Here is a 20,035-nt window from a genome sequence, read left to right on the forward strand (position 1 = left end):
TATTTAGATGGCTATACTATTAGGAACAAATAATAATTTGACAAATCTAAGAAATAAGTCATTTCAGGTTTGAAGATATCAGAAGTATTAATATGAAAACAATACAAGGTTTTATTAGTACAACAATGTCATACATGAAACTATCAAATAGTATTTACAAAATCATAAGCTAAAACCATTCAAAAAAGTGGTATCTGGCATATCTTTAATAAAATATTTGTTATGACGTGTTAAAAAAGATACCAATATGTGTAACTTCTCATTTCATTTTTTTTTTTGTGTCGAACATATTTTCAAGTTTTTCGATTCGAGAGACCCAACTTTTAGAGGTCATAACTTTTGATCCAGGAGGCTGATTGATTAATTGTTTGAACCATTACAAAGCTTGTGAAGTCTATCAATTTATAACTATATTTCTAATTTGTGTTTAAGCCTCTACTTGAACTTGGCCTTGTTTTTTTAGTTTAGATGCATCGTAGAATACTTTCCCCAATGTGTTTTAAGTCAAAGAATCAATAATTAATGATGAATATAACCTTGTGATAGCTCATTTTTGTATAAAGTAATTATCAAATTCATCTTTGTAGTTTTCCACAATTTTCTCCTTATGATGATCCATGTGTAGTAGAACTTTATGTATAAATATCTCCATAGTGCATGAGGTCATATTCCTCTTATAAAATGATGATTTTTTGTTTATAAATATTATCTTGGCCCTTTTATATACATGATAAGTGTTTGAAATAAATGTGACATTAAAATGGACACCTTCAATGTTATATATATATAAAACAATTCTTTGCATTGATAAAATTGTTGACAGAGAAATATGGCTCTAGTTGTTGCATTCAATTATCCAACATTGTTGCATAAATTTAGCCATCAAATATTGGGAAGTCTTAAGTTAAATTACACTTTGAAGAGGCTTTAGAGTTGTGTGAGAACATGCATGTTTATGGAATGTTGCATCATTGGTCTAGGTGAGTACACGAGTACACAAATTCATTTGAATAGCTATTAATGTTGTCCTTCAAGGGCATCATTAATCATTATTTGAATGTTCGAAGGTATTAATGATTTTTTCTTTTATATGCATAATCCATTTTACTCTTAATGTGATATTTATTATATGATCAAAAGTTGAATAAAGTGTATATCCTCATGCACTAGAAAAAAGAGAAATGAAAGTAGTTCAACACAATAAAAATCTTGCAAAAGAGATTTAACAAACATGTGTCATTTTTAGGATTCTTTTGAATAGGGTACAAATAAAATGTACAAATAACAAGGAAAGACACGCCGATTCCTCTTTAGAATGGAAGAACACATCAAATTAGTTTTTCTAAACCATTCACTTATCATCTTATCTCATAAAGATCAAATGTCTATATATACAACATTTTTAGAATTTTTTTTAAGAAGATGAAATGGTTCATGTCTCAAACTATTCAACCTTCCAATTTATTGATGGTTATGTCTTCAAATTATTTTTAGGTGAAGCACAAAGGTGTGCCACTTCATACACATTGATGTTGTGAATTATGCACAAGGTGATGATATTGAAGCCTGTGCACTAACATATATTGCTACTAATGTATGCTAATATAAGATGCTAGAAAGATGCTATTAAGATGCACACAAAACTCCTTATAAGTTACATGATTAAAAACCAATCTCTCTTTATATACGATTGAATATATAAAACATGAACATTTATTTAGACTTTATATCTTTTATCTCTCTCACACACATATGAAAAAACAAATATAATCCATAATATTTTGATACATACATACATACATACATACATACATATATATAAAATTATATAAATTTTATTTTACATTTCAAAATACACATGAAAAAGTATATAAGACCTATCAAGCACTATTTGGGAATTGCCATTATGAACTTTATCAGATCTCCTATCTCCTTACTAGAATCCTATAATTTAGCTTCTAATTAGAAATCCCATTTAATTTATTTCAACATTAAACTTACAATTTTTTATGATTTAATGATGCATTGAAAACAGTTCTCCAATTTCTTTAGGATCTTTTTTATAAGACCAAAAAAAATTCAAAAAATCTTACAGCAAAATGTTTTAAAGAAGATTTATCTATATAATCCAGTTACATATACTTTCCATATACTTCCCATATAAAGATGACCCAAAAGATAAGAATTTAAGAGTAGTTTGACTACAAAGAAGTAATATTGCTTGAAACACTCCTCTAAATGTATATTCTAATAGTTGTTTTGTAACACCTAACATTCTATTTGGTTAGGCGAATTGATTATATAAACTTGTATTGCAGACAAATTGTAATGATTATTTGTTCAAAATAAATCTTTATTATCAAGAGAAAATGTAAAGATAACAAAACACTACATATACAATTCAATAGTGTGCAAAATAAGTTTATGTTATTTTGAAAAATGTTAAAAACACATATAATCTAAGGATAGCAAAATATTACATATAATATAAATAGGTATCATTATCATTATATACTGATTTACATCACAACATATTTGACCATGACAGTCACTTCATTGCATAACACTATTGAGCAATATCTCATTTGCATTTTGCTTCATTATGTATGGAAGAAATTTGAAGGATTTTCAAAGAGAGATTTCACCACTTTTCAAATAGAGATTTCACCACCTGCAACCCATCTGTTCTTTGAATTCAGGCCATTAAAAATTTATCACTTAAAGACATGACATGATACCACTAACTTCTTTTTAGAAATCCCGACACCACCATCTTTTGCCTTGGATGCCAAGCTTTCCTGAGATTTGACAATTGGCCTTTTCAGCCATTTGATACTCTGCAATAATGTCGGTGTACTTGTCTGTATATTCAACATTAAGAACGTATCATTTTCTTAGTTATGTTGTAAGAATGTATATTAAGATTGAGATGATATTTTCATTTTTCAACACTGAAATCAAGATTTGTAAAACAATATGTAATGTCAAGATAGAGTGAAATACCAAATGATAGCCTGCTATGAGTAATCTACCATTGAAAGGACGCCCACATATAAAGTTAAAAAAAACAAAACATTTGCTTCACTATCATTATCTGATCTCAACTGATGGAGGTGGCATATTTGTTTCACCATCATTTTCGTTTCAAACAAAATGGATTTGATAGAGCTTGGAAGCTTCTGGTAAAAATATGATTGCTCTTCTGCTTCCATGGTTGAATCAACATCTCACAAGAATTCTTAAGTTCCGTATTCATCATTTTGAGGAGACACATCGTGGACTGGTTTGGAAGTTAGTAGGGTAATATGGGACCTTATGCTTGTCTTTATTTAGATGGCTATATTATTAGAAGTCAATAATAACTTGTCAATTCTAAGCATAAGTCAATTCAAGCGTGAAGATATCATGCTAATATTATTGTGGCCAGTGTCTATCCACCATGCATTTTACATTATAATAATTAGTAATTTGTTAAATATAATATATAATGTTTTATTTTTTTAGAAAGTGTATGTAGAATGTTGAGTAGATATTGTTAATTATTGATAAATTGAAAAATTTATTTAAGGTTTAATCTATTGATTATTATCTATAATTTCGTAATGGTGAAATTAGCTTCTTCATATAATTTTGTACTTATTTCGATGTGAGTGTCTAAATGCAGTAGTATATTAACAAGAGGCATGTTTTTGATTAAAAAAGTAGCGTTAAGTAGGGCGCTGACCCTTTACATAGCCAAAAGGCTATAAAAAATTTAAGCAACAACCCAAAGGTGGCAAGAAGACCAAGCAGGGGTACAAACCCCAAACAAAAAGAGTTAGACATGCCAAACAAACCTGTCAAACCTGCAACAACCCACCCCAACTCAAGAGTGGGGAGAAACACCCAAATCTTGACAAAGGGGGGTATATTTTCCCTTCCGCTTGTGACAAACAACCGTCCAGATGACAATGCCGTTAGGAACATTCAAAGAAAAATCATGTGGGGAGGACCCTATAGAGTTACTACTAGACTATTGCTGCAGAACAATAGCAGACAATTGCTTTAGGACAACAACAAGAGCATAATCACTAGGAGAAGAGCGGAGCTATGGAGCAGGAGCAATAGATGAAGGAGTCAAAGGGGTGGAAGAGTCCAGGATAGTAGTAGCATCAATAGTAAGGGGCACCTCATCATGGGAGGAGACATCACCCTCCAGAGAGAAGTCGACAGAAACAACCTCAAAAGCATTAATTGTCAAGTGATCTTCGGTAGCATCATTCCACCAAGTAGCAACACCTCTGCGCTGGGAGAGAGAACAATCTGAAGCCAAGTGACCTGTTGAGAAGCATTTTCTGCAGCGAAAGGGGAGACCCTCATAATCCAACGATTGAGTCCAAGGTCTGTCCCCAACCATTAGAACCACATCCCTAGGGAGGGGCAGAGATATGTCAATATCAATTAACAGGTGGGCAAAAGTAAAATGACCCATAGAAGTCGTGACATCATCTACCTTTAAGAAGCTGCCAATGGAGTTATCGATGGCCTTGAAACATGAAGGCTCCCATAAATGTAGGGGAAGATTAGGAAGGCGTACCCAAACTAGACGGATAGTAAGGGGTTCAATAAGGGGGTTGAAGGAAGTTGTCCAAGGCGTAATAGAGAGAGAGTGATCTCCCCAAGCCCACAACTTACCCAAAACCAAATCGCATTCAAGAGTAGAAGTAAATGAAGAAAAACAAAAACCTTTAGCACAAGGAAAAATATCAATGCCATGAGCAACTAAAGGCTTCTAGAAATCACTCACCCAGTGGTGAAGGTCTGAAAGAGAAGGCCAGAACCCAGTAAATATACAAACCAAAGCACAACATTGATAAAACTCAACATTTTCCACCACCTCCTGACCAAAAACCACAATAGGAGAGGTCTTGGAAAAAGGAAGAGGACTAATTCCCTTGTGAGGAAAAGTAACAGTTCTAGCCACACGGGCAAAGATTCATCTAGGAGAAAAAGAAGAAGGTTTGGGAGGAATAAGATCACCAACAGGGATCTTGGCACCCAAACCCCCGGTGTTAGCACCCACAACCGTAGAAGGATTGTCTACAATAATAGAATCACCCAATGCAGTAGATGGAGCAGCCACAACTCCAACTCCGGTAGCAGCAACCACGAGTGGAGGAAACTCACCATCAACGTGAGAACCACCATCCACCCCACCAACAACAGACCGAGGGACCAATGCTGTAGATGAGGTAGGAACAAAATGCAAGGCAACCGATCCACGCAGCGCAAGGGAGCCGTTGGGCAGAGCGGGAGAAACAACCATTTCAAATTGCTTAAGTTTTCTATTGTATTAGACTTATCTAACAATCACATACCTATTTATTCCTATTTCACCCCATTCATATTATTTCTTAAGTATTTTTTCTTACCTCAAAATCAACATTTTATCCATTTAGACCATTCTAAGTGACATAAGATCAAGATTGAACTTAGCTCATAGAGTACTATAATGACCCCAAAATCCAAGATTTCAAATTCGAACATAATCCAGTCTAGTACACATTTCATGCAACATATTGCTATTCTATACTATTTACAAATTTTCATTGTGTAGTAAAATATGTTATGCATATATTTATAAAGATTCATTGTGTACTAAAATATGTTGTTATGATATATATTTAGATATTCATTATGTACTAAAACTTGTTATGCTAGAATGCAAGAGGAGGATAATTGAAGTAGATATTGATTTTAGAGAGAAATATCAAAATTGAACCCACATCATAATAGACATGATAAGTAAAAAATATATAACTATTATCTTGGCCCCTTTTATATACATGATAAGTATTTGAAAATGTGACATTAAAATGGACACCTACAATGTTATATATAAAAAAATTCTTTGCATTACTAAAATTATTGCTAAATAAATATGGCTCTAGTTGCTGCACTCAATTATCCAATATTGTTGCATAAATTTAGCCATCAAACATTGGGAAGTCTAAGTTAAATTACATTTCGAAGAGGCTTTATAGTTGTGTGAGAACATGCATGTTTATGAAATGTTGCATCATTGGTCTAGGTGATTACATGAGTCAACAAATTTATTTGAATATCTATTAATGCTACCCCGCAAAGGCATCATTAATCATTACTTGAATATTGGTAGGTATTGATGATTTTTTATTTTATACATATACTCCTCTTTACTCTTAATGTGATATTTATTAGATGATCAAAAGTTGAATAAAGTGTATATCTCTCTCTCTCTCTCTCACATGAGAAAACAAATATAATCCATAATACATACATACATACATACAAAATAAATTTATTTTACATTTCAAAATGCATATGAAAAAGTATAGAGAATCTATCAAGCACTATTTGAGAATTGTCATTATGAACTTTATCAGACTTCATATCTGCTTTCTAGAATCTTATAATTTAACTTAATATATTTCAACATTGAACTCATAATTTCTTATAGTTCTCCAATTTCTTTAAGAGTTTTTTATAAGACAAAAAAACCTTACATTAAAATGTTTTAAAGAAAATTGATCTATATAATCCAGTGTTTTATACTTCCCTTGTGAGGATGATCCATAAGATAATAATTTAAGAGTCCTTTTGACTACAAAGAAATTATATTCTAATAGTTGTTTTGTAACAGTATTGCAGACAAATTGTAATGATTATTTGTTCAAAATAAATCTTTATTATTAAGAAAAAATGTAAAGATAACATTACATATACAATATAATAGTGTGCAAAATAAATTTATGTTATTTTGAAAAATGTTAAAAACACATATAATGTAAGGATAGCAAAATATTACATATAGTATAAATAGGTATCATTATATACTGATTTAGATCACAACATATTTGACCATGACAGTCACTTCATTGCATAAGACTACTGAGCAATATCTCATTTGCATTTTGCTAAGAAATTTGAAGGATTTTCAAATAGAGATTTCACCACCTGCAACCCATCTGTTCTTTGAATTCAGGCCATTAAAATTTTTTCACTTAAAGACATGACATGATACCACTAAATTCTTTTTACAAATCCCGACACCACCATGTGAATAATTAAACGTTTCAACCGAAATCTATGTTCTGCCCGTGAATAATTAGCTTTCCTGAGATTTGACAATTGGCTTTTTTAGACATTTGATACTCTGCAATAATGTCGGTGTACTTGTCTATATATTTAACACTAAGAACGTATCATTTTCTTAGTTATGGCTATATTATTAGGAGTCAATAATAACTTGTCAATTCAAGCTTGAAGATCTCATGCTAATATTATTGTGGCCATTGCCTATCCACCATGCATTTTATCATTATAAAAATTAGTAATTTGTTAAATATAATATATAATATTTTATTTTTTGATGTTCTTTTGAAAGTGTATGTAGAATGTTGAGTAGATATTGGTAATTATTGATAAATTGAATAATTTATTTAAGGTTTAGTTTATGATTATTATCTATAATTTCGTAATGGTGAAATTAGCTTCTTTATATTATTTCTTCATTTAGTTTTGTACTTATTTCGATGTGAGTGTCTAAATGCAGTAGTATATCAACAAGTGACATGCTCTTGTTTTAGAATTAACTAACAATCACATACCTATTAATTCCTATTTCACTCCATTCATATTATTTCTTAAATATTTGTTCTTACCTCAAAATAAACACTTTATCCATTTAGATCATTCTAGTGACATAAGATCAAGATTGAACTTAACTCATAGATAAATGTAATGACTCCAAATCCCAAAATTCCAAACTTCAGATTCAAATTCATTTCAATCTAGTACACAATTCATGCAACATATTTTTATGCTATGATATTTAGAGATTTTCATTGTGTAGTAAAATATGTTATGCTATGATATTTACAGATATTCATTGTGTGCTAAAATATGTTATGCTATGATATTTATAGATATTCATTATTATGCTATGATATTTACAGATATTCATTGTGTACTAAAATATGTTATGCTATGATATTTATAGATATTTATTGTGTACTAAAATATGTTATGCTATGATATTTATATATATTCATTATTTACTAAAACATGTTATGCTAGAATGCAAGGGGGGACTAATTGAAGTAGACTTTGATTTTAAAGAGAAATAATAAAATTGAACCCACAACATAGTAGATAATTTGTAATCTTATGAATTCTATGTCTAATCCTTCTCATTATCATCAGTTTGACCCACTAAGGGATTTGACCTCAAGAACCTATTAACCTATTGAGTCGATGAGATCCTCAAGAGTGTCTCTAGAAACCACCTTGATAGAGTTAGATATCTAGAAAGAAAAGGAAAACAAATTCTATCATATCATTCATGTGCTTCTCAAATTAATTTCATTGGCTAGATCAATTTCATAATAGTCAACTTCCCATTCACACAATCTATGACAATGGTCTATAAGGTTTTTTTGTGGATGTTTTGACTTTGATAAATTCATCAAATTAAGGAAATTAACTTTTTAATGGTGTTGAGTCACCCTAGAATAACATTGATATAATTTATCCATTATTAATCCTAGACTAAGTACACATTTCATCCTATCTAATTATCACAATTGTTTGATTCTATTATCTCTCATAGAAATATATTATCCAAGTTAATTGTTTGCTAATTGGTTGTATTTATTTAATTAGCCAAAATAATTTACATAAATATTCTTATTTTCTTTGTATTTGGTGAGCTCAATATTTTTAAACATGATCCAAGTTTCATCTTCTTCAATAGTGTTACAACCCTATTTTTTTCTAACTACCTATCTTTCATCTCATACTTTCTTAGAATTTTTTTAATCGTGTTGTGTTATTCACCACTCTACTCATTTTAGGATTTTGACTTCCATTTATTGATCTTATCTTTTTCCCATCCTACCCACCCTTGCTTTGATTTTATGTAGACATTTCATGTGCTTGTTTATATGTGATTACTGAACGATATTTCTTATTTGGATTGTCCCTAAGAAATTTTTATATTACTAATTCCATATCCTTCAATTTTTTCTTTCTTTATTCCCTACCACCCACTTTTAGACATTTTGTACCAATAATATATTTTGAATCAAGGATTAATTATTAGGTCATTATTCCTCTCACAATACCTGTATATCTTGTTGATATTGACATTTTCACATCCTTTGTTACATATAATCTATCCATCCTTGGTAGTCTCATAAAATTTGTTCTTGTGGATGGGGATGTATTCTCTATGAGAGTATTATTTCATCATCTATGTGTCTATCAATCTTTTACTAAGCTTATTGGTACTTTTCCCTCCCTTTAATATACACTCATTCATTTGGCCATGTGCTACATGGTGATCATATTTTTCTCGTACTTAGTGATGATGGTGTATGTGAGTATGATGATAATTTATCTTTTGTTACCATTCCTTCTCATATGCTATATCATGATTTGTTAGGAACATAATGATGTACATATTACATGAGAAAGAAAATAATTGTGTAAAATAAATATTTATTCGTGGTGCATCTTTAGAAATGTGTTTAGCCACATTAAATATGTATTTGGGTCCACTAGTGAAGGTTTTGATTAGTTAAAGTGGGGGATAATGGTATCAGGCCTTTTACATATAGAAAGCTAAAAGGTAATATTAAGAAAAAAATTGAGAGAAACTAACCTAGATATGATATAGTATTTGGTGTGGAGCTTGATCAATCTCCAAATGGAAGATTGTTGGTATGTGGCACTTGATCATGCTATTAGGCTTAAATTTTGGTGACTTTGATAACCACATTTTCTCCCAAATAAATTATGGAGTGTAGGGGGCAAAGCCCCTCTTGTGGGGCCTAGGGGAAGAGACCACACCAGAGCTCCTCAATGCCACTTGTTTCCTCAATATTTTAGTTTATTAATTCTACTTAAAGATAAAATGGCCAAGTCCACACCCATCAACCCAAAGGATTTTAGAAGCCATGATTATAAAACAAATTTGGATTAACAACAAGGTAATTTTGGACAAGTAAATAAATTTTGAAAAAGTACATTTATTATTGAGAGCACGATTATTTATATAGACTTAATAATTTTAAAAGTTAGCAAATTGTCTTAACTATCACACCTACCTCAACTCCATAACTTGTTATGTTGGACAATGATTATGTTGAGTGTTATTCCCTAACATCTTCATCCCACTCCTTAATGTGATAATAATTCTTACTAGTAGTAATATTAACTCAATAACAGTTGACAATTCTGAGAATATGACACTTGTTTGCTTAATATTTCAAGTTGTCTATTCTAGGACTTAATCTAAAGTGCCCAAGTCTATGCTCATCAATCTAGAGGATTTTAAAATCCATGAACAATATTGTTGGACAAAAGTTTTAGGTCCTAGATTTATTTGATTAGAAAAGAAGACATGACAATCCGCCTTTCCCAAAAATGTTTGTCCTCAAGAAATGCAAATTTAGTAGCTCTAACTCTTTCCTAATGACAATCATTGAAATACCGAGATCCCAATCATCCTTGACTGTTGGCAAATCCATATCCTCAAATTCCTTGTGTGATGTAGTAGTTTCCTTCAACTATATAAATTTTGTTGAGTTGTTCATGTATTTCTTGTGAAGCCTTCTCCATTCTTCTATTTGTTGTATATGTTTTTCTTTTCTCACTCTCAACTAGTTTACTTGCTAATTTATAATCCCTTGCAAGGCCCTTGTAGACTCCTTATACATGTCCAACTCGGTTGTGTGTTTGGTTCTTGCAATTTCTAACATTCTTGGGGACTAATTTATGAGAAAAATGAACTTATCACCATGTTTTCACTACACCACTCTTAATATAACTAGGAGCCAAGTCTTGTAACTACGATTATTTTTTATCAAACTTGTTTTCTTATAAAGCTCAAATTTTCCTAAAGATTGTGGTTTTGATAATGAATGAAGAGAGGAAAAATAATTTTGAGACCTTCAAATAATCTTCTTGAAGTCTCCATATATCAAGCAATGATTTACTATAGTTTCTTTTTAGTATGAGCAAGGTCTAATATTAATACCATATAGATATATGACCACTATTGTTAGACAACTACCACATCCCAAAATTCTTGTGCAACAATATTTTGAAGATCAATTTGTTTTTCTTTGAAAACATTATCATTTTCTACCAACTCATTTTTTTTTTATCAATCGAAAGCAAAAGCTGATCATATTAATGTAGATATTTAAATACATAGGAAATAAAAGTCTAACAAGGAACTTTGAGAATTATAACAAACCGAAAACATAAGCTTAAATAGACAATCTCCAAAATGCCCAAATAGGACCATAGAAGACCAGAGTCATGATCAAATAACTAGAAAAGCTATTTGATAACCAAAAACAAAAAATCCAACCTCATGGGCGCAGAAGATGAAATGATGGAGAATCAAATAGAGTCTGAAAACTGAAAGGAGTTACAGAGTGGGAGAAGGAGGACCCACAGAGAGGTTGATGAGGTGAACCGACATGGGACGTTCTTGATAACCTAGAAAACGATAGGGCAAAGGAAAGAATATAGACTCCTTAGGAGGTTCAAGACCCAAATTAGCCACAATTTCTTCCAAGTTTGTCACACAACCATCAATTCTATCTTTTGGGGCAAGAGAAGAAAGGCCATATGCCTCTAGGTATTCCTTAATACAATTTGACTCTGTAATCTTGGTGAAATGGAACATTTTTTAGAGGAAATTGGCATTTGCTTTAATCCCAAATTTCCTGGCCCAGAAGGGCTTCACATCCTCAATGTATAAGATTGGAAATCTTGGTGGATTTCGCATTTCGAATAGTCACCATATGATCCTTTGGTAGGGAAATGATCAAATTTTCATCTATATTCCATAAACACTTGCTTAAATCTCTTAGGAGGTCTTCCTTAAAGACCTTTCTACATAGATCTTCAGTGTTTTCTTTGGAGAGGCCACTATTGAGAAGTGTTGCTACAAACACCGCGAAAATTTACATATTCACTTTGTATTTGTGGTCTATCCTAAGAAATTCCTAACCAAGAGTATGCTTCACTACCTTGATAATAGCAAAATGAGATACATTTAACACCTCTTGCATGCATTTTTCCTTAATTTTTCTACCAACTCATTTTGAAACTTCCACTAGATAATATTAAATCTGATAAATAAATAACTATATCTTTATGTGACCTTGATTGCAAGCTTCGTGTTGTTGCCAAAACTGATTAGCTATTGTGACGTTATTCCTTCTAGTCTCATCCCTAATACAACATCTAGAATCTTTATTTTAATCTCTAAAAATCTAAGAGCTACATAGCTAGAAGAGTTTAGTATGACAATAAATAGATATAACTTGAATGCTCAATATTTCCAAATGTCTAGTAGGTAGAAGAATTAACTTGGTTGCAAGGAAGTTAAGTAGCACAACAACTTCCTATGCTAACCTTGAGATGAGGGTAATGAATTTTTTTTTATATCTTTACAACAATTATAAAAATTAATATAAATTAACATAATATCATGCATACCGCAACATAGTGATTTACGTGGGGAAAACCTATTCGAGAAAAAACCCCAAACTCTGAAAGTAGCTCAATATATTATTCAACAATCAACAACAGATTACAATATACTTGTAGAGAAATCTCTTCACAAGAGTTGCACTAATCAAAGATTCAAAGGTAACTATATATCCATAAGACTCTTACACATAACCTCTATCTCACAAAGCTCATATATAGGAGATATACTACAAGAAATCGTCAAACAGTATTACAAAACCATGGGCTAAAACCACCCAATAAAGTTGAACCCACCTTATCTCCAATCTAGATGCCCTATGATGTGTCAAAACACATATCAACACATGTTACTACCTTTTATAGCTCATTTATGTATCTGATGTATTTTTATATTTCCTATTTCAGGAGTCCAAACTTCCAGAGGGCATAACTTGTGAACCAGATGTTCAATTGATGAACAGTTTGAAACGTCGGAAAGCTCGCAAAGTTCTCTATAACCTCATAACTTGCGACACTAGTTAAGCCCACTTTTTAGATAATTTTGGAGGGTCTAAATTCCTCAAAATTTAATTTATACCTTTCATTACACCTTCCAAAAATGAAAAACTTTAATATCTTCGAAACTTGCTATGATCTTGCGATGAAAATTTACCGGTGTGCTTAAATAGCCAATCCAAAGCTTTGGGGAGAATTTCACACTATTTTGTGCTCAAATGAAAACTTACTATAAATAGTAACCTCATGTAAATGCAAGGTTGAGACACCATTTTCCCAACATTTGTTTGCTTGTATTCCAAGTATCCAAGCAAGCTAGAATGACCAAGGCAATACTTTTCATCCAAATACTTCAACAACTACATTTGAATAATATAATCTTTGTTGGCTCCTCAAGGTTTTGAGTTTCAAAGAAAATCATAGTAATTAAATTCATGTTATGGTAGTCAGAACCCAAAATATTACATGACCAAAGTCAATGGTTACCTTAAAAGCTCCATTTTCATATATGACTTCAAAAATTGACCAAAGCCAATGTCTCATTCTTGCCTCATTGAAAGTGTTGAATCGCACTGGTTGAAAAATAACTAAACCCACAAATTGAAGTATCGTATCTTAAACCTAGAAGAATGACATAATAAGTATAAGAAATGATTAGACAATGCCACTTGGTTCTACAATATTTCAACTTATCAATTCTCTCACCCATTAACTTAAAGAATTTCTAAAGCCATGACAAGTATCTTTGAACAGTCAAAAGTTTAATAATTATTGCAACTCGAATGTGGATTGACAAAAAACATATCTAGGAAAAGTAAAGAAATTTTGAAAAAGTACTTTTATTAATGAGAAAAATTATTTATATAGACTTTATTATTTTAAAAGTCTAATAAATTTCCTTAACTCTTGCACCTATCTTAACTCCATACCATGTTATGTTGGACAATGATTATGTTGATTATTTTTTCCTAACATCTTCACCCCCTTTTCAATGTGAAAATAACTTACTAGTAGTAACATTAACTCAAGAATAGCTGACAATGAGAAGATGACACTTATCTTTTTAATATTTCAAGTTGTCTATTTTCCTTAATCTAAAATGCACAAGTCTGTGCTCATCAATTCAAAGGATTTCTAAAACCTTGAACAATATTGTTCCTCAATATTGTTCATAATCATGACCATCATGAAGCAATTTAATACATCATTAGTCCAAAATGATTACATAACATGTATCAAAATAGAGCATAAGATAAGTACTCAAAGTTAGATACTACAACAATGAAGTATCAATAACAAATCAAAACACAAAAAACTGATCAACATCCAAACTACAAACGACACAACCATAAGCACGATACCAAGCCCACATCAAGATGAATGCAGTGCAGAAGAGTAAATAGGAGAGACATTACAAAATAGATGCAAACTAAGATCTCAATTTTCTACACAAGATCATTGGGGAACAATGAACCAAGTTTAACTTGAACCCTAAAAGGAGGGCTAAACATTTTGATTGATTGTTAACTTTTTTATTGTGTTGTGATTAGAATTGAGTATCCAAGATCTAGGCTAAATGATAATAAATTGATCTTTTAGCAATAACAATGAAATACAAAACTAAAAATGAACATACTAGTTCAAATCTAGAAAGAGGTGTTGGCATTTATTTGTCATTGATGCCAACCGGTATAGGATGGCTACCATTATAAGAGATGTATCTGCAACACTGTCATTGTTGTATACAAGATGTGATATCTTTGATATCACCTAGTGTTGTAGGCCACCTGTAAGGGAGAGAATGTCATTCAGTGAAATGACCATTGGAGTCACCGGTACACAAGTTAGTGTTTAACTTGTGTGGAAGATATGGACATGAGACCGATATGATATAACAACCGATAAATGATGACATCTGAGAGTTGGGTTATTCATTGTGATGAAGAGGTGAAATGTTATCAAAATCGCATCAACACTGGAGGACAAGTATGTACAGGTCACCAGTATGCCGTGTGGATGCAAAACAACATGACTCCCACCGAACAAATATGCAGTCACCGATTGAAGAGAAGATTGATAGTGAGTGTGCCCAACCAGATCACATGTGCTTGTTTGAAGATATGTTGCTCAAACATGAAAGCCACATTGTTGCATTGTAGGATGCAAATGACAAGGATCCACTCCCACCGGTAAGTGGAGATTATCTCCTATTATGCAAAGTGTGCATCATAGTTATGTGAGATAAGACATAATAGTTAAAGGCAAGTGTTTGAAGGGTCACACCGAATCTACTGGTGAATCACAAAGATGCCTCAAGTGCATGAAATCAGGGATATGCACTAGACCAACAAAGAAGGCATGTTGAGAAGCCGGTATAGAGGAAGAAGTGATGGGTTTGTCACTTTGACAAACCGGTTGAGATGGTGTCTAGGCTGATGAAGAAGTAGGCAAGGCTGAGCAACTGCAGATAGAGAGTGCAACCGGTATGCAGATGCCTCAGATAGAAATAGTTGAAGGTTGATGACATGATGTCATCAAAGGTGTTTACCAACAAGTATGTTCACTGGTAATGCTAACAAAGTGGAAATGCAGAAGAATCTCATCTGATGAGGATGTGCATAAGGTAGGTTAGCAAGTGTGCTGAGTGGTTAAGGTGTTCCATCGGAAGAGAAGCAGAGTGCAAGGATGCTTGCAGGCCTGTTAGGGTTTAACCAAAAGGGTTACTAAGTCGTTAGATGAAGCACTGATATTGTGTGTTGGTTGATGATTGACATGGTGACAAATTGAGGTGCATGCCGACGATGATGACATGTAGGACACATGTGTCATGCATGCAACGGTCGATGAAGTATGGGTCAGTGAGGTAGCTGGTGATAGGTTGACATTTATGTTGACTGCGTGATTCATGGGATATGCAACAGACGTTTGTGGCTTGAGGTCAGACAAACAATAGAGATCCAACACAGTCTGTTTGACCAGATCAAGGCAGGTGAAGAAGAATGCAAAGCCATTCTTGGTGATCGACTAAGAGATCTGCCGACAGGTTAAATGAAGGTTGCTAAAAATAGAAGGCATGATCAGGAAGGTATGACAATGGTGGGATTGATTGATGAGTTATAGTTCATCAATCAAGGTGATTAGATCTCAAGAGATCTGATTAGATTTGGTTTGCCTCAAGGTTAATGAGGAAACCCTAACAAGTTTGAATTGGTTTTTGGCGGGAAAACTAGTTTATAAATATGGAAGCCAAAATCGATGAAGGGTGCCACTGAATGAGAGAGTGTTGCTGCATGTGAGAAGAGATTAGTCAAGTGATCACCAAGAAGAAGATGAAGAGATTGAGTATGAGGAAGATTAGGGTTGAAGTGTTCAACTGGAAATAGTGTGGTAACCGATAGTCAGCCACTGGGTCTGACAGAAGAGAGAACTGATAGTGACCATATCACCGGAGAAGAGTTGCAGAAGACTGCAAAGAAGGTAGACATAGAATCGACATAGTGTAGTATCGATGGAGTGCAACATAGTAGCTAAGAGAAGAGAGAAATGACATAGCGAAGAACTGACAGAAAAAAAGAAGAAGCTGAACTAACAAGGGTGCAATAAAGAGCGAGGTGCAATAGATAGTGGGTTGCAGTAGGAGATAAGGTTCTCGTAGAGAAAAGGTGAATAGAGAATCGACAGAGATTTGTAAAGAGGAGAACCAATGGAGAGACATACTTGAGAGTTAGAAAGTTCTTTTGTAACAAGAAGATAACTTTGATATCAAAATATGATTGTAATAAGTGAGTTGGAGCTCGGTGCAAGGGTTGTATCTCCTTAGGTTAGTTCTCCTTGGGTTGGTGCCCTAAAATTTGTAATCAAATATTCAATTGTGAGGCTGGATTGGAGCAGTAGACTCCAACAACATTTCTCACCAAGTTTTTTCCCATCTTGGGTTTTCCTCGTATATGCTGATGTTATGTGATGTCCCCTTGTGTGTGATTGCGTTGAGTATTCTCTACTTACCATACCGGTAGGTTATATTGGCTTTAATATGTTAACTGATACATGTAATTAGGAGTTTAAGGGAAAAGAAATTGAGTACCACTGATTCACCCCCCTCTCAGTGGCACATTGTGTCTAACAATTGGTATTAGAGCCTTAGGTTCCTGGTTGATAAGCTTTCTCTAGCTTGGGTAGATTATGGCCTAAGGACACAATGGTCTATTTAGTGTCAATCCTTGCTCTAGTTTTTGATAGTTCAAACTATTCCATTTGAAGTTGCAGAATGTAAGTATACTTGTCCTCCCTAGGGTTTGCTGTGTGGATGTCTGTTGTAAATGGCTGCCCTAGTAAAGTCAATCCTCCCACCGATTCTGACGCAGAAAGAAGAAACCAATGTAATGATGTAGCAATGAAGGCTATACTCCATAGGTTATCAGATGATGTCTCCTCATAGGTGGACATATACAGATCAACAAAAAACTTATGGGATAGGTTGAAGAAGCTCTATGGAAATGAGCCTCCTACTGTAGATCCAACTTGTGAAGATAGGATGAGAAATCCATCTCATGTATTTGTAGATGATGAAGGTAGATCTGTTAGTAGGCACAACAATGATGAAGAAGGAAATCACCTTTTCATGGCTCAAGAATCAGAAGATGAGAGGAAAACATCTGAGAATGATCATCCAGATCACTCCTACTGGCAAGATGTGTTTGGCAGTGATAGTGAAGGTGAAGAAGAAGATGAAGCAAAAGTTGATCTTGAAGGAGAAATTGTAAATGGACTTGAAGAGCTTAGTAGAGTGAGAAATGAACACAAGTTATTCAAGAATGCTGCAATTGTGGAGCAGAATCGATTGATCAAATGCCTTGAAAAATATGAGAAGTGTATCTCAGAGTTTAAGACTCAACAAGATGACACCAAGATGTGTCAGTGTAGAGATCTAGCATATGAGCTAGAAGTAAAAGATAAAGAATATCAGAAGCTGCTTGGAGAGATAGAGATTCTCTGAAATGACCTTGAGAAATGTCAGGATGAGTTCAATGTAAGAATCAAGTTTGATGGCAACAGTGATGCCTTGGATAAAATGTTGAAGAAACAAAAGCATGCCAAGGATAGTAGTGGATTAGGAAATGGTGTTGGTGAATGCTCCACCAGCAAGAATGTCCCCCAAAATGACATTTTTTTTGTCTCCTCAAATGGAGAGAACAAGGGACAGACTTTCACTGTATGAAATACTCCCTGGAAAAAGGTTGATCTAACCACAACTGGTGAAGACATGCAAACAAGGATGTCAACCAGTGCTGCAAGAAGGAGTTACAATGTAGATCCCAAAGGAAAATGGAAGATGGGAGAAGATAGCTTCACTGGAAACAAGAACATGAGAAGACAATTTAGAAGACCTCCTACTGTAGAAGACAAGGAAGTGCTATCGCCCACAAGACAAAGAAAGTGTGGGAGAAAAAGAGATTAGATGGAAGAGCTGTAGAGGGTGGGAAATCCAGGATCCATCCCTAGAGAAGCAGAAATAGAGATGCAAGACCAGTAAGATCTCCCCATGCATGGCAGAATAAGTTTGTAAGCTATAAATCTTCCTTCTATGTTTATTGCTTTGCATGTAATGGTCATGGCCATAGGGCAGAAGAATGTAGAAAGGGATCTAGAAGGAATAATCTAGGATCTCATTGATATCATGTATATGAGAAAAATGTACCAAGGAGTAGATACATGCATATCCCCTCTCCCATTTATGCAAATAATGTTTGTTATAACTGGAATAAATCTTGCCGTAGAAGTTATGAATACATAAAGAAGAACTCTCAGTTCTATGGAAACCAGTGGAACAATCATGCTCAGTATAGTAGCAATTATAGAAGATATGAGTAGCAAAGACCTGCGTGGAACAAGATGAGAAGTGTACCTGCACATGCTAGGAATCCATGGAAATCGACAACTGACTTCAATGGTATGATGAAGAGAAAACCGGTATGTTAGAAGGTTCCCCAATCATGAGGTTGGATGGATGTTGTGTGCTACTATAGCACTACTTTTGGTTATGTGGCAGAATCCAGAAATGGAAGGACCCATTAGCAAAAGAAGGTAAAACCTGCTCCCAAGATTGAAAATGGGAAGAAGAATGAGAACATGTAGGTATGGAGGAATAAAGAGGAGAGTAGGACCTTGGATTGACATTGTGCATTCAATGCATAGGTGATATCTCCTAAGGCTTAAAGGAAATGCAGGACCTTAGGGGGAGTAATACACTAACCTTATTATTCACCCCCTTAATGGAAGAGGACACATGGAAGAACAAGCTGCTACCGGTATGAAAGAAGAAAATAAGAAGATGAGTGTGTGTAGTGGCTGCCTTGGCTACACAATTGCAAATCAGAGATGGATCACTACTATATGTGTCAATGAATGGAAAATTAACAATTGGAATCAGATGCAAAGTGACACATGATGTCAGGGGTTACATGAAGGTATTCCGGTAGTGATGATGAACTGGTACAAGAAACTGGTATGGGCAGGATGTTACTGGTATGAATACTGACATGTACTTGTAGGTTATGTAAGACAATGAGGTTAGAGATGATTGCATTAGCCCTGGTAACATGGAATGAGAATTTTTATGTCTTAGGGGTGTTGAAGAATACCTGAATGACATATGTTGGCATAGTTGTTGATCATGTAGGCATGCATGTTTTTGGGCTAACCAGTTTGATTCATGGCATGATGATGACATTGTATGGCATTGTGTACATTTAGGATAGTGTCATAAGTTGTGGTGGATATAATGGAGTTGAAGGATCATTAGATGATCACATTTGCACATCTCAACCGGTGTATGGAGATGACTGGAGCCCTGGTATTGGACCTGACTCACATTGTGGACCTGAGATGTATGACTCAGGGTGATTTCAAGTGATCATGATGCAAAACCAAAATGCTTGAACTTGTGAGGGTATTGACTGCCTAAATTGCAGATGATGGAATTTGCTATAGAAATACCCAGGAGAATTTC

Source organism: Cryptomeria japonica, chromosome 6 (genome assembly GCF_030272615.1).
Source record: "Cryptomeria japonica chromosome 6, Sugi_1.0, whole genome shotgun sequence".
NCBI classification, from domain to species: domain Eukaryota; kingdom Viridiplantae; phylum Streptophyta; class Pinopsida; order Cupressales; family Cupressaceae; genus Cryptomeria; species Cryptomeria japonica.